The 14174-nt window shown below is 35.6% G+C and overlaps 1 pseudogene; it reads left to right on the top strand.

The window, feature by feature from the left end:
• The window catches only part of LOC143637777 (abnormal spindle-like microcephaly-associated protein), a 48366-nt pseudogene extending 44782 nt beyond the window's left edge, over nt 1-3584 (top strand).
• Nucleotides 3585-14174: the final 10590 nt, after the last annotated feature.

Raw genomic sequence — 14174 nt, 5'->3', positions numbered from 1 at the left:
GTTGGGCAGTTTTAAAGGTGTATGCTTATTACAACTTTTAATTTCATTCTGTTCTCTTCAAGTATGAGAAAACTACTTCAGCAGTTTATGATGTAGAAAACTGTATACACACATTGTTGGAGCTTTTGCAGATGTACCGAGAAAAGCCTGGTGACAAAGTTGCAGACAAGGGTGGAAGCATTTACAGAAAAAATTGTTGTTTGTTGGCTGTTTTGTTGAAGACAACAAACAGAGCCTCTGTAAGTATTGATCAGTTACTTTTCTTTGAGCTTATTTTCTATGTTCTTTTATGTATAGATTTTATGTTTTTCCTTTAGTAACCATTACACTAAATATGATTTTGCATGTGATCAAACTTGTTTTTTTTTTTTTTTGCCTAGTATCGGTGTGTGTGTGTGTGTGTGTGTGTGTGTATTCATTGTTTCATTTTGATATTAAAGAAACTGAATTCTGAAAATAGAATTTATTTCAGTCATGTAAATAAGAATTTCCTACTTACTAGAGAGTATAACAAATTACCTTAGCAGGGTAGGAAATAAGATACGTATAATTCTCTATCCACCTATCATAACCATAAATATGTCTCAAGCTTTTCTGTGCCGAGACATCTGAGTTATTCTCTCCAGGTATCACAATCAACATAAGAGTAACCAGAGCCCTGCCTTTATCCTGATAATTGTGGACACCACTGAAGCATTTTAAGCAAGAGAATAATATTTTCCTATTTAAGTTTTAGCATCACCCTGGCTACTGACTGAAGAATGAATTTGGGAGAGCATGTATAGATATGGGGAGACCATTAAAGGAGGCAAATGTAGATGTGTAGTGGCTAGACAAGAGATTGTGCTTCACCTAGGGTTGTGTCAATGAGAGGTAAGTGGATGATTCTAGAAAGTTGGAAGAGGTAAAATTCATAGGACTTAGTATCTAGATATGACAGGTTATATTGAGTATAGTTCCTTTTTGCATTCAGTATCAAATTAAATTTACAATTTTTGAATATTTCTTCTCTTTATAATTGTCTTACATATTATTTCACAATTTAAAATAATTTGCCTGCTATACTTAGAGAGCCATGCTCTTGATTGTTAAAAGCTTGAAAGCCTACTGCATAGTATTCAAATGATTGATTTTGTTATTCTAGGAGAGATTGAATTTTTATTAGGTTTTAGTAAATGTACACTTTCTTTTTTAGGATGTACGAAGTAGTCCCAAAGTTGTGGACCGCATTTACAGCATCTACAAACTTACAGCTCGTAAACATAAAATAAATGCTGAAAGAATACTTAATAATCAAAAGAAGAATTCTTCCATAGGTATTCCCGTTATTCCAGAAACACCAATAAGGACCAGAATAGTTTCAAGGTAAGCAGTTAATTGTATTCTATAATTTCATGTCACCATTCATTCATTTAAATATATATTTGTTAACACTATCATAAACAAGATATTGTTCTTAACCATAGAGAAAAAACATTTGAATAAGAATAGACTATTCCAAAAAAAAAAAAAAAAAAAAGAATAGACTATTCAGTAAATCTAAAGGAATCAATTTCACTATAATGAAATAATATTGATGTAGCTTTGGGTATTTAGTAGCTATTCAACAAATTCCTTATGTTAAATAGTTCAGACCAAATGCTAAGAACCTTGTTATATCAGTTTTATTTTCCATGTCAATCTCTATTTTTATGTGGTGCTGAGGATTGAACCCAGGCCTCGTATGTGCTAAGCAAGCGCTCTACCACTGAGCCACAACCCCAGCCCAATCCAGGATGATTTTATATCAAGATCTTTTACTTAAGTATATCAGCAAAAAAAGAAAAAAAAACTGTTTTCTTTTTTTCTAAATAATGTAACATCACAGATTCTGTGACTAGACATAGATATATCTTTCAGGGTCACCATTTAGCCTGTTATAGACCCATAAAGATAATTGTGGTTTACCTAGTTTATGTTACTTTTTTTTTAAGGTGTGTTTGTTTATGTGGTTACTCCCCATGATCAGGGAGTACAAATCATATAGAGCTGCATCTTGAACTACAAAGTGCTTAAATTTGGTTGTGCAGCATAAAGCTATGTGGTTCAGGAAGAATGACAATGAGCAAACAGATTAATGAGTGAAATAATAAAGATAGTGACAACTACTAAGATAAAGAGAATGGCCGAGAATGCATCATGTGATTTTTAAGTCCTGGAGGGTGAGTTGAGGAGAGGATAGCACAGAGTGGGCAGGAGTGTTGCATCATGGCATGGCTTTTGTTTAGAATAAGCTTGAGAAACCTACAGCATAAATAAGAGGAAAATATAAATAAGCCATTGGAAAATCATGCCTATGGTTGAACAGAAGAACAATTTTTTAGATAAAAATTGGAGTACTGTTGGTTTGAGGATGTAGATAGCACTTAAGGCCAAAAGATGAATGAATGTGATCATGGATTGAAATTTCACTCCTTTCTATCACTCCTTTCCATCGTATGGATACATACCGCATTTTGACCACTAACCAATGGTGAGGCATTTAGATTTTTAACAAGAAAGAATAAGAAGATGGAAGTGTACATAGTAGGGATTTGTGTGAGAAGATACATGAAACTCTCCCCTGATTTATACCGTTTTCTCAATGTGGTGTGATATTTTAAACTCAACAACTCAGAAGTAGCTTAGAGGGTATGGAAGAGATATTTGAAAAGAGGAAAGAAATAAAATAGTCATCTGGGAGAGCAGAAGCATACTAGGCAATTCAAATGCCCATTTGACATAAAATAAAAATGTATAGTTTCTTTAGCAATATCTGTATAGGAATGGAGAAAGAAGATATTTCTATTTAATTTGGAACCCAAATAGAATTTTCTAGACAAGTTTGATAAGAGAAAGAAACAGAATGGAATAATATTGAGATAACTAAACTAGTTAGGGAGGAAAGTGAGAATAACATTCTAATGAACAATAGGTATGTGTTGAGGTCAAGTGAACTAGAGATCTCAGCAGGGTGGAGGAATTGGTTCAGTGACTGTATTAAAGCAGATAACATGGATAAATCAGAAGTGGTGATAAAGTCTAGAATGTAAACTATGTGAGAAAGGATTGGTTAAGAAAGAATGGAAGGAAAGGGTTGCAAAAACTGAGAATGCTGTTGGTTTTTTAGCCATATGGATGTTGATATTAATGAGAATGGTAGCAGGATTTGGGGGAAGTCCAAGAGCAGGTTCGTAATTAGGAGATGGTCAATGAGCAAAAGATGGTAGCAAAATAAGTAGTATAAGCTCCAAAGAAGCCAGTATCATAAGGAAATATTCTAGAACTGATAATTGGCAATAATATGAAGTTCTTCCACCTCTTTGAAAAGGTTGTAAGAGAAATGATGTGTCATGAATTAGTTAACACATAAAGATAAAAATTAACTCTTTTAAGAAATTAACTCTTTTAAGAAATATATGTTTTAATGCCATATTTTTATTTTTATTTTTTAAAACAGACTTAAACAGGATTGGGTTTTAAGAAGAGATAGTATAGAAGAAATCACCAATTCTCTGCAAGCTATTCAAATGGTGATGGATACACTTGGCATTCCTTATCAGTAAATATAAACATTTTCAGTGTTTACAGTATAAAGAAATTTTAAAGCTAATTATGAATATGTAAAGTGCTTTTTGCTTTCTATGTACAACTTCTAAAATCTGACTTTGTATTAAAAAATATGTATATTACAAATAACTAAGCTGTTTATTAAATTCTTCATTGTTTTTTATTTAATATAGCTGTATGCATATAACAAATAAATATGTCATAAGATGATTATAATACTGTTACTCATGTCTATTAAAGTGTTATATTAGTTTGAATGTAGTCATATTCCTAAAAGGAAAGGAATCAATTATTACCTGTTTTATTGATAAGCAAAAGCATTTTACTAAAACACATGTTGAAAGTCAAAGATTCTGTCTATTCACTTAGAAAATGAGAAGAGCATAAAATATTCCCACACATGTGTATGGATAATGTACTAATTTGTATCCTTCACTGGCTAAAGCATCCAGAGAGTTAAATGAGCTTCTCTAGGAAAATTATAAGAATATAACCAGTAAGTGTATATATACTAAAACCCCTTAACTTTGAACTGATTTTAATTTGTATTATAATTTATAGTGGGAAGAGAATAGTATTGCTTTAAAAGAAACTTGTTGTTCATTTACATACTACAAATTGGAAAGTTATTTACTTTGAAAGTTACTTATTTTGTAAACTTTAGGCTATTGACATCTGTATCTATGTGGCTCCAGGGCCACAGAAGTCTGATAGGACCTCAAAGTTTTCCATGCATGGACACTATAAAAATGTTATCTGTTTGAAATAGTAAGTAAATCCTAACTAGCCTAAAATTGTCTGCCTATGTTATAGTTTGCATCTCAGGTGTCCAAAAGCTCTTGTGTTGATGCTGTAATGTTCAGAGGTGAAATGATTAGACTATGAGAGCTAATCAGTACATCCTAGTTTGAATGGACTCACTCAGTGGTAACTGTAGGCAGTTGAGGCAGGCCTGAAGGAAGTGAGTCACTGGGAATGTGCCCTGGAAGGGTTCATCTTCCCTGAAACCCCTTCTCTGTCTCTGCTTTCTGGATGCCATGAATGGAGCAGTGCTTCTCTACCACACCATTCTGCCATGATCTTTGCCCTCACCTTGGGCCCAGAGCAATGGAATTGGCTGTTTTTAGACTAAGACCTCTGAAACCATGAGAGCCAAATAAACCTTTCCTCTTCTAAGTTGTTCTTGTTGGATATTTTGGTCACAGTGATCCAAAGCTAACACAACTTATAATTTGGTTAAGATAGATCTAAACATATTGATGTGTTCAAAAGTATATTCAAATATGATGGAGATTTTTGTTTCCCACTCTTTATTTTTCCTCAATGAAGTGTCAGTACTAAGTGTTTTTCAAACCTTGTAATTTTTATTGACTTTCTCATTGTTTTGTTTTCCTTCATTCAACAGAGCTTTACTATAAATAATCTATTTTCTTTGGTAAATTATATATACTTTTAGGATTTAATTGGCCAGCATATAAACGTTAATGGTGCTAATTTCTTATAAATATAACTATAACCAACTAGTAATTGCACAATAAATATTATGCATGCAAGAAAATGACTTCCTGATGTTTAAATAGTTTTTTTTCCTTGTTGAATATTACACAAAACCAAAAATCTTTTGAAGGACATTTAACAGTATTACTGAGCCAGGGAGCGGTAAGCAGTAAGGTTAGTCCTACCAGGACTTCCCCTTTGCCCATTCCCAGGGAGAGGTGTTAGATTTAACAAGTAAGGAATTATAGAGCTGTTCCTGCACAACCCTGTTTTACTATGTGGGGTAAAGTTGCAGCCTACTCTGCAATTTCCTTTATGGTTTATACACTGTCAAATTTAATGATAAGGATATTGTGTCTTGTGCATTACACAGAAGTACAATTCCTATCTTAGAACAGCTAGATAGGGTGAGATTTAAAAAAAATAATTGTTGGTTCCATACTTTAGGTATTGTGAATTGAACTGCTATAAACATTGATGTGGCTATATCTCTGAATTATGCTGATTTTCAGTTCTTTGGGTATAAACGAAGGAGTGCAACAGCTGGGTCAAATGGTAGTTCCATTCCAAGTTTTCTGAGGAATCTCCACACTGCTTTCCAAAGTGGTTACACCAATTTTCAGTCCCACCAGCAATGTATGAGTGTACCTTTTTCCCCACATCTTTAATAACATACTTATTATTGCTTTTATTCTTGATAATTGCCATTTGACTAGAATGAGATGAAATCTTAGAGTAGTTTTGATTTGCATTTCTCCAATTGCTAGAGATGCTGAACATTTTTTCATATATTTGTTGATCGATTGTATTTCTTCTGTGAAGTGCCTGTTCTGTTCCTTTGCCCATTTATTGATTGGGTTATTTGTTTCTTGAGTTCTTTATATATCAACAGATGAATGGATAAAGAAAATATGGTGTATATACACAATGGAACATTACTCAGCCTTAAAGAAGAATGAAATTATGGCATTTTCAGGTAAATGGATGGAGCTGGAGGATATCATGCTAAGCGAAGTAAGCCAAACCCCAAAAAACAAAGGCCGAATGTTTTCTCTGATAAGTGGATACTGATCCATAATGTGGTGGGTGTGGTAGGGAAGAATGGAGAAACTTTGGCTTGGGCAGAAGGCAGTGAGAGGAGGGGATAGAAAGGATAGTAGAATGAGTCAGACATTATTACCCTATGTCCATATATGATTATATAATCTGTATAATTACATCATATACAACCAAAAGAAAGGAGTTATATGCTATTTATGAATGCTGTGTCAAAATGCATTCTACTGTCATGTGTAACTAATTAGAACAAATTAAAAATAAATTGTAAGGTGAAAAAATATAAAAAGCAGTGTAGTTGGGGCTGGTGTTGTAGCTCAGTTGTAGAGCACTTGCCTAGCACATATGAGACACTGGATTCAATCCTCAGCACCACATAAAAACAAATAAAGTATACAATTTAATGTTTTAAAAGAAATACCCAATACTTAAAAAAAAAAAAGCAGTGTAGTTGCATCACCACCCTGTAATTGCGTTGCATTCCTCGTTTTCACTTACCAGTCCTACATGCCTTCCAGTGGAGTCTCCTCATTCTATCTCATACTCAGGTGTGAACACTTCATTTAATTAACTTGGCCAGCTTCCCATTTTATCCATCTCTTTTATGTCCATTTCAATTTTCGGTAAGACTCATTTAAATAATGCAATATGTTTTTTGCATATTTATTTACATCAACAGCATCCTGAAGAGCACTTTTGCTATGGTCATGCATAGTTTTAAACACTCGAAATGACTAGTGCTATTTCATTTTGGTTTAAATTTCCATTTCCCTAACAACAATGATATTGAGTATTTTGGGGGGGTTTTCATTTACATGTCTTTGGTGAAAGTGTCTATCAAGTCTTGTACATTGAAAAAATTGTTCTAAGTTGTGAGAGATCTTTAAATCTTTTTGAACACAAGTCCTTTATAGGATATGAGAAGTACAGAAGTTTTTAGTTTTTATGAAATCCAATTTGTCTTTTTTTCATTTACTGATTATGCTTTCGGTGATATAAAATCTCTGCTTAACCCAAAGACATAAAGATTTTCTATTACATTTGTACTGTTTAGTTCATTGATCCATTTCAAGTTAATTCATTTAAAAAGACTATTCTTTCTCCACTGAAATGTATTTTTTTTTATGATCTGGCTTCTTTGGTTTGCAAAATGTTCTTTGGACCACATGGCTATTGTTCCACATACATATGAAAAAAATATCCTGCTGTTGTGTAGAGTGTTTGACAAACCCATTTCAGGCAAATTAGGTGATAGTGCTATTCAACACTTCTGTCTACTTACTACCTGTCTTTTCTTTTACCAGTTATTGATAGAGGGTTGTAGTAATGGCAGATTTGTCTATGTCCCCTTGAATCAAAAACCAATTAACTGAATGTATTTTGGAGCTCTCTTATTCTGTAATCTTCAAGGTTGTTATGTTGTCTTAATATGTCTACTAATCTAATTATGGAATGATCTAGTTTCTTAGTAACTTTTTTGTTGTAAAATTTTGCGTGATATTTATAAAGCAACTCCAGTTCCTGCTCCCTTTTTCTCTCTCTCTGGCCACCCCCCCATTTCTATGCTTAAAATGTTTTAATTGTGGTAAAACACATGTAACATTTTAACCATTTTTAAGTGTGTGCAGTTTATTGGTATGACAAGCATTCACATTTTGGGTATTCTAATTCTGGTTTGCATAAGCATGTATATTAATTTCTGAGGGCTACTATTACAAATGATCACAAATTTATTGGCCTAAAACATCAGAAACTTATTCTGTTTGGGAGATCATTGGTTTGAAATGAAGATGTTGGCAGGGCTGCAGCCCTCAGGATCCAGGAGTGACTGTCCCTTGCCTCTTCAAACTTTGTTGACTCCTGGTATATTTCTGGGCTTCTGGCTACATCACTACAGTTTCTGTCTATAGTCTATTGCCTCTTTCTCTTTTCTTTATTTAATCTCCTTCTGCCCTACTTTTCAAACATATGTCATTGAGTTTTGGGTACACAATGGTAATCCAAGGTATTTTCATCTCAAGATTCTCAACTTATATCTACAAAGACCCTTTCTCCAAATAAGATGACATTCAAAGGTTCTAGGATTTGAACATTGAAATCTCTTTTGGAGGTCCCCACCCAATCTACTATAATATAGTATACCCATCCACATTTTACTTTTAACCTATCTGTGTTTAAGAGGTGTCTTGCAGAAGATATATGATTTGGACTTTATTGTTTAATTTACTCTAACAATAGTCCATTTAATTGGAGCATTTAGACTTATTATAGTTATTATGATTATTAGTATGGATGGTTTAATTCTTCTCCCTGTTCTTTGTTTCCTATTTATCCCATCTGTTCCTTTTTTCTGTTTTTTTTTCCTCTTTTGGATTGATTGAATAGTTTTTGTGATCACAATTTATCTACTTTGTTGGCTATAAATATTTGTCATGTTATTCTGTTATTCTGTGGCTGCTTCAAGGTTTTTAGTAAACATCTTTAACTTAACACACTATCTCTAATAATATTATACAACTTTATATACATTATTAAAGATTTTACAATTTAGGGCTGGGGCTATAGCTCAGCCCTAAATTGTAAATTGGTAGAGTGTTTGCCTTTCATGCACAAGGCCCTGGATTCAATCCCCAGCACCACACACACACAAAGAAAGATTTTCCAATTTATTAAATTTATTCCTCCCCTGCCTTTGGATTATTATCAATAGTTTACTTCTAGTATATTAAATAAATTATCATTTCATCATTTTTACTTTAAATAATCATTAATTTTAAAGAGACTTAAATTTTAAAAATATATTTGTTTATATAGGTGCCATATTTGTTAATCTTCAGTCAATTAGTTAGTTGCATATTTCTATCTGGTGTCATTTTCCTTCTGCCTAAAGGACTTTCTTTCAACATGATTCATAATGTAAACCAACTGATCAGGAATTCTTTCAAGTTATGCATGTCTAAAAGAACCTTTTCTTACTATTATTATTGTTATTATTTACTTTTTTGGCCTTCATTTTTGAAACATTTTAATTGATTATACAGTTATAGATTGGGAGTTTTTTTTTGTATTTTGTCTTGTTTTTATGAAACTTAGGATTTTATTTCTAAAACCACTTCTAATTTGTGTGTGTGTGTGTGTGTGTGTGTTTAAAGATCAAACTTTAGAATACTAAATTATCTCAGTAGTATGTCTAAAATATACCTCAAGATTGCTACTATTTTAAAGTTTTATTTTTGAGATCAAGAGTTTTAAGTGTAAAACAAGTAGTGCTTTTCCAAACTCACAATCTGGATATTGAGATTATGAATTAGCTGAGCGACTCCAGTCTTTACTCCAGTATTACATTAATAATAAATAAGCAAACAAAACTAGTCAGAAAATTTTTGAAAAGATGACTTGAAGTGTGAAAACTAGATTCACATTATCTATCATAGTGAGAGTAGTGAAAATATGATACTAAAAAATCTAAAATAAATGATGAAATAGTTAGAAAAATCTAAAAATAGACCTAAAATATGTACATGAATTTAGTAAATTACCATGATGGAAATTCAGAACAGTGCAAAAACAGTGAATTATTTGATAAATAATTGGAATAAATTGGCAATTCTGATGGGGAAAAACAGTTACTTCTCTGATAACTATCCACAAAAGTTTTATGTTTAGTACATTCTGCCTGGCCTCCCAGGCTTTCCTTGAAACATCAGTGGAAACCTCCATGATTCACTGAATCCATCATCGTGCATTCCTGCAGAAATAGCACCACTTGAATGCCATGGTCTACTGCCATCTTGACCAGTACCTGGGCCTCCTGGGACTACAGCTGCAGGAGTTCTGAGTGACTGGGCAGCTGAGCACAGTGAAACAACTGTGTGTGTAGGGTGCCCAGGAACTCTTCTCAAAAGAATTTTTCCTTTTACACACTTGAGTGTATGATGTAATGTGATCTTGTCAATTCCTGCCATGCCTTCAAGTCATCAGGTCTTGTGCCAATACTTAGCATCTCTTTAGTAGCTATAATGTCTTTAATAAAACAACCACAACTTTCTTTTTTTATATTTTTTTTTAGTTGTAGATGGACACAACACCTTTATTTTATTTATTTATTTTTATATGGTTCTAAGTTACACCACTGTATTATAACTCCAGCCCACAACCACACTTTTCTTTCTTTCTTTTTTTGGAGGGGGTAGGTGGGTACAGGGGCTTAAACTTAGTGGCAGTCAACCAGTGATTCTCATCCTCAGCCCTTTTTTTTTGTATTTTGTTTAGAGACAGAAACTCACTGAGTTGCTTAGCACCTCGATTTTGCTGAGGCTAGCTTTGAATCCATCCTCCTGCCTCAGTCTCCCTAGCCACTGGGATTACAGGCATGTGCCACCATGCTCCCGACACAACCACATCTTTCTTGACCCCAGTTTTGAAAGCATTTTTCTGGCCAAATTGCAAATTTTTACAATGTTTTTGATATAGTTTTGCTCTTAATTTTTAGAATAAACCTGGCTCAAAACTGCCAGAAATATCCATGCCATGGACTGAATGATGTCCTGCCTTGAAATTTCCTCCACCAGATTAATTGGTCTTTCACTTTTAAATTCAGCCTCACACAAAGTCTCAGGACATGAGTAAAATGTAGCCAAATTATTTCTCAGAATATAACACAAACATGCTGACCAATTTCCAATTGAGTCCCCATTCCCCTCTGAAACTTTACATGATAATTTTCCTTAATTCAGAACTTTTATTAACATCTATATTCATACATATTTGGACAAATATATACTTGTGACTCTTCATGTATGCAGACATTCTCATTCACTCTCTAACACAAACCCTATTACAATAGGACTTTTAGTCCAAATGCTAAACTCATTCTTCTGCCTAAATGACACTGCAAACATACCAACTGTCCCTGTTTCACTGGATGTTGTCTTTTACACTGAAGTATCTGAGGTACGGGATCCTCTGCTATGGGGTATTGATGTCTACAGTACTTCTGTGCAGAACCTAATTCAACACTATGTATCAAAATCACAGGCCCAATGCCCTTCTATGTTTCAGAACTTACCTAGTTATAAATTTTCATCTGTACACTTCACCTATACATTCTTACAAATACTCCAATTTCTCAAAACAAATTTTCACCCAACAGAATGACTCCTAACCCAAATCGACCATGATATTAACCCTAACCATACTCTGCTCCCTCAATCTAATTTCACATAAGAGCAGGATCCCTGGAGAAGATGTAGGCAGCTATGTAAAACTTGAGAAACATAATGTAATCTTGCATGCAAATACCCTGGGATAAGCCTGAATAAGCCTCTCTCTTCTCAATGCAGGGAAGATGGACCCAACCAGGCCTGTGTGGATAGCTGATCCCGGGCTCCTATGATATGTATACATTTATAACTTTTGAAAATGTCACAGGAAGATGGGGCAGCCTCCATCTCATGGGACCCTTGGAAACAACTATTAGGACAAAGTGGTTGCAAAGGAAATGACCTCATTCACTTCTCTGAAGGAAGTGACCTCACCTCACGTCCTTGGTGATGAAAATCTCTTAACTTGGGATTCAGGTAGTGGGGCACCCAGAACCAGTCCCAGTCTAAGTGGGTTCACTTGATTGGAGGTACAAAGGTCAGAGTCATTCTTTCTTGGCACCTTGTGATGTGTGGATAGACAAATTCCAGGAAAGGTCTGAAGAGGGGCCTTTCCTGAGAAAGAAGTTACTGGCTCATCAGAAATGGCCAAGGAGACCAGAGCTGAGACAGGACAGGCCACTGCTGGGGAATATAGTTTCAACCACCAGTCAGAGGATAGATGCAGACCAACTCCAGAGGGGGTTTATGTGTCTTAGTGGATGTGTGTTTAAATTTGTGGTTTTGTCTCATGTTCTGATGTCATGCAGGAAAAAGGCCTTCTTGGGTTTGAAATAGACTGTTCACTAGTGAGTACTTTTGCTAATGGTGAGTGTTTCTATATCAATGGATCCCACTGGGTTTGTGGTTAAAGAGAGTAGAGAGAAGAATGCAGCAGTGAATGTGTCCTGTGTAGTGAAAAGCTTTCCAGCACTCCTCATGGCCAATTTATGAATAGACTGTTGCTTGCCTTGCAGATGGGCAACACCTACCATGTTTCTAAGTTCCTGTATTGTTCCTGAATGTTGGTCACTCTCTGAAGGGGCTTGGGGTTTTGCATCAAAGATGTTTACCACCTCCAAGCTCTGTGATGTGGCCATGGACTGCATTGCTGAAGGGAATCCAAGCATCTCAGAGAACTCAAAAAATACTGGGACTTGTTAGGCTCTCTCTGGAGAATCTCTGCTTGGATAGATAGCAACCCAAGTAGCATGCTCAGGAGCTGTCAGTGCCATAGTGTTCATCTTGTGGAAAAGTCTGTCCCCAGGCTTTTTTCTTACCTATGGTTCTGTTCCCCAGAATGTTAGGAAAGTCTTTGGTTTAGGCCACCCCCTCTGTGAAACCTCAAGAAAACAGTTTCAAATGGAAATAAAGAGGCCTCATCTGTGGCTGTTAGGTAAAGGGCTTTGTAAAAGATGTGTTTGAAACAGCCTCTTGGCCCTGTTTGAGGTTGTGGATTAGATTCTCAGCTCTCCAGGAAATTAAACAAATATGCCATGTGTCCATCGAAAACTAAAAGGTTAAAAACAAGAGTAATTTTGGATGAAGTCTCTTGCCTTCCTCTGCTCCGGCTCCTTATCCCTATGAAGTCAGAACAGGGATCCTCTTGGTCAAATGAGTTGTTGCAATCCCTCCAGTAACTAGCACACAGGTGGTTGGATTTTTTCATGAGTCCAGTACACATAAAGAATCTCCCCCTTGCAGGCAGTAGGTCTCTAATTTGAGAAGCAGAGAAGTATTAACTATAGGCCCATTTTATCTATCCTGTTTCTCAGGAAGGGTTTCCAGGCCACCATCACTTTAGGCAAATGAGGGGCATGAGAGCTTACTTTGAATACCATCTTAGAGTGCTCCCCCTATGGAAACCCACAGCCAGAATGTTATGATGAGTGTCTATATGGAAGAAGATGAGGGCCATGTGGAAGTTTTTTTTGTTGGAATCATGGTCTTTTGTGTGGTGGTTGGAAAAGATGACTGGGTCTACTTTAGCTTGAACTCTAGTGTAATGCTCATTAGAGACTGAGTTCTGAAACTGTCCTCAGAGACTAGTGCCATGAATTGTGTTGGGATGTTAGGAGACCAAGCATGAGAGGAACCTTTGGAAACTGAGATCTAGGCCCGGGTGGCTTTGTCCACATTCCTGGGAATCTCAGGAAGGATTTCACATCATTTTCTTGTAAAAGCCTTTTCAGGTATAGTTGAGAGCAAAAACAAACATGAACCTCACAATTTAGACCCCAATGGACCTGGATTCCTGTGACCTTGGCCACTCTTTGGAAGCCTTGCCTGCGTGAGATCTCCAGAGCTTATATTAAAAGAACATTTCTCACCAATTTATGGCTCCTAAATGAATCAAAACCCACAGTGCCAACTTCTTTATTCTTGAAATATGGCTAGGCCAATACCATGAAATATTTGAGATTCCCATGATCAGAAATCACTGGAGAACCTAGAGATCTCCTGTTGCTCATCATGACTGAACCAGACAGTGCCTTTTTTGACTGACTGGAATTCATGACCATAGTGAACAGAGATGCCAATGAGTTGGAGCCCTCTGTGAACTGGGCCTGTAGCAGTGGAGTGCAGGTGTGTGATCAAACATCTGTGGTGGGGCCCTGTGATTTTGTCATAGGCTTCCAAATGACATGTGATTGACATGGTGCAGCCATCAGACCCTAAAATTTAAAGGCATGTTATTGTGGGGAGAGGTTGTTGGGAGAGCTTTTGGGGTGATGCTCAGAATCAGGTTGCTATACTCAAGTGGGAAGTATATACGGGATAGCATCCCAGTTGGTGTTTTCTTTTGCAGACCTCCACTCACCCCAAGTGACAGAACTCTCTCCAGCAGTGTGTCCCAGTTGACCTTCTTGTATTTCATGGACAAACACCAAT

This window comes from Callospermophilus lateralis, unplaced genomic scaffold (genome assembly GCF_048772815.1).
Source record: "Callospermophilus lateralis isolate mCalLat2 unplaced genomic scaffold, mCalLat2.hap1 Scaffold_183, whole genome shotgun sequence".
Taxonomy (NCBI): domain Eukaryota; kingdom Metazoa; phylum Chordata; class Mammalia; order Rodentia; family Sciuridae; genus Callospermophilus; species Callospermophilus lateralis.
The sequence above is the reverse complement of the archived record's forward strand: the minus strand, read 5'-3'. Positions and strand labels throughout refer to the sequence as shown.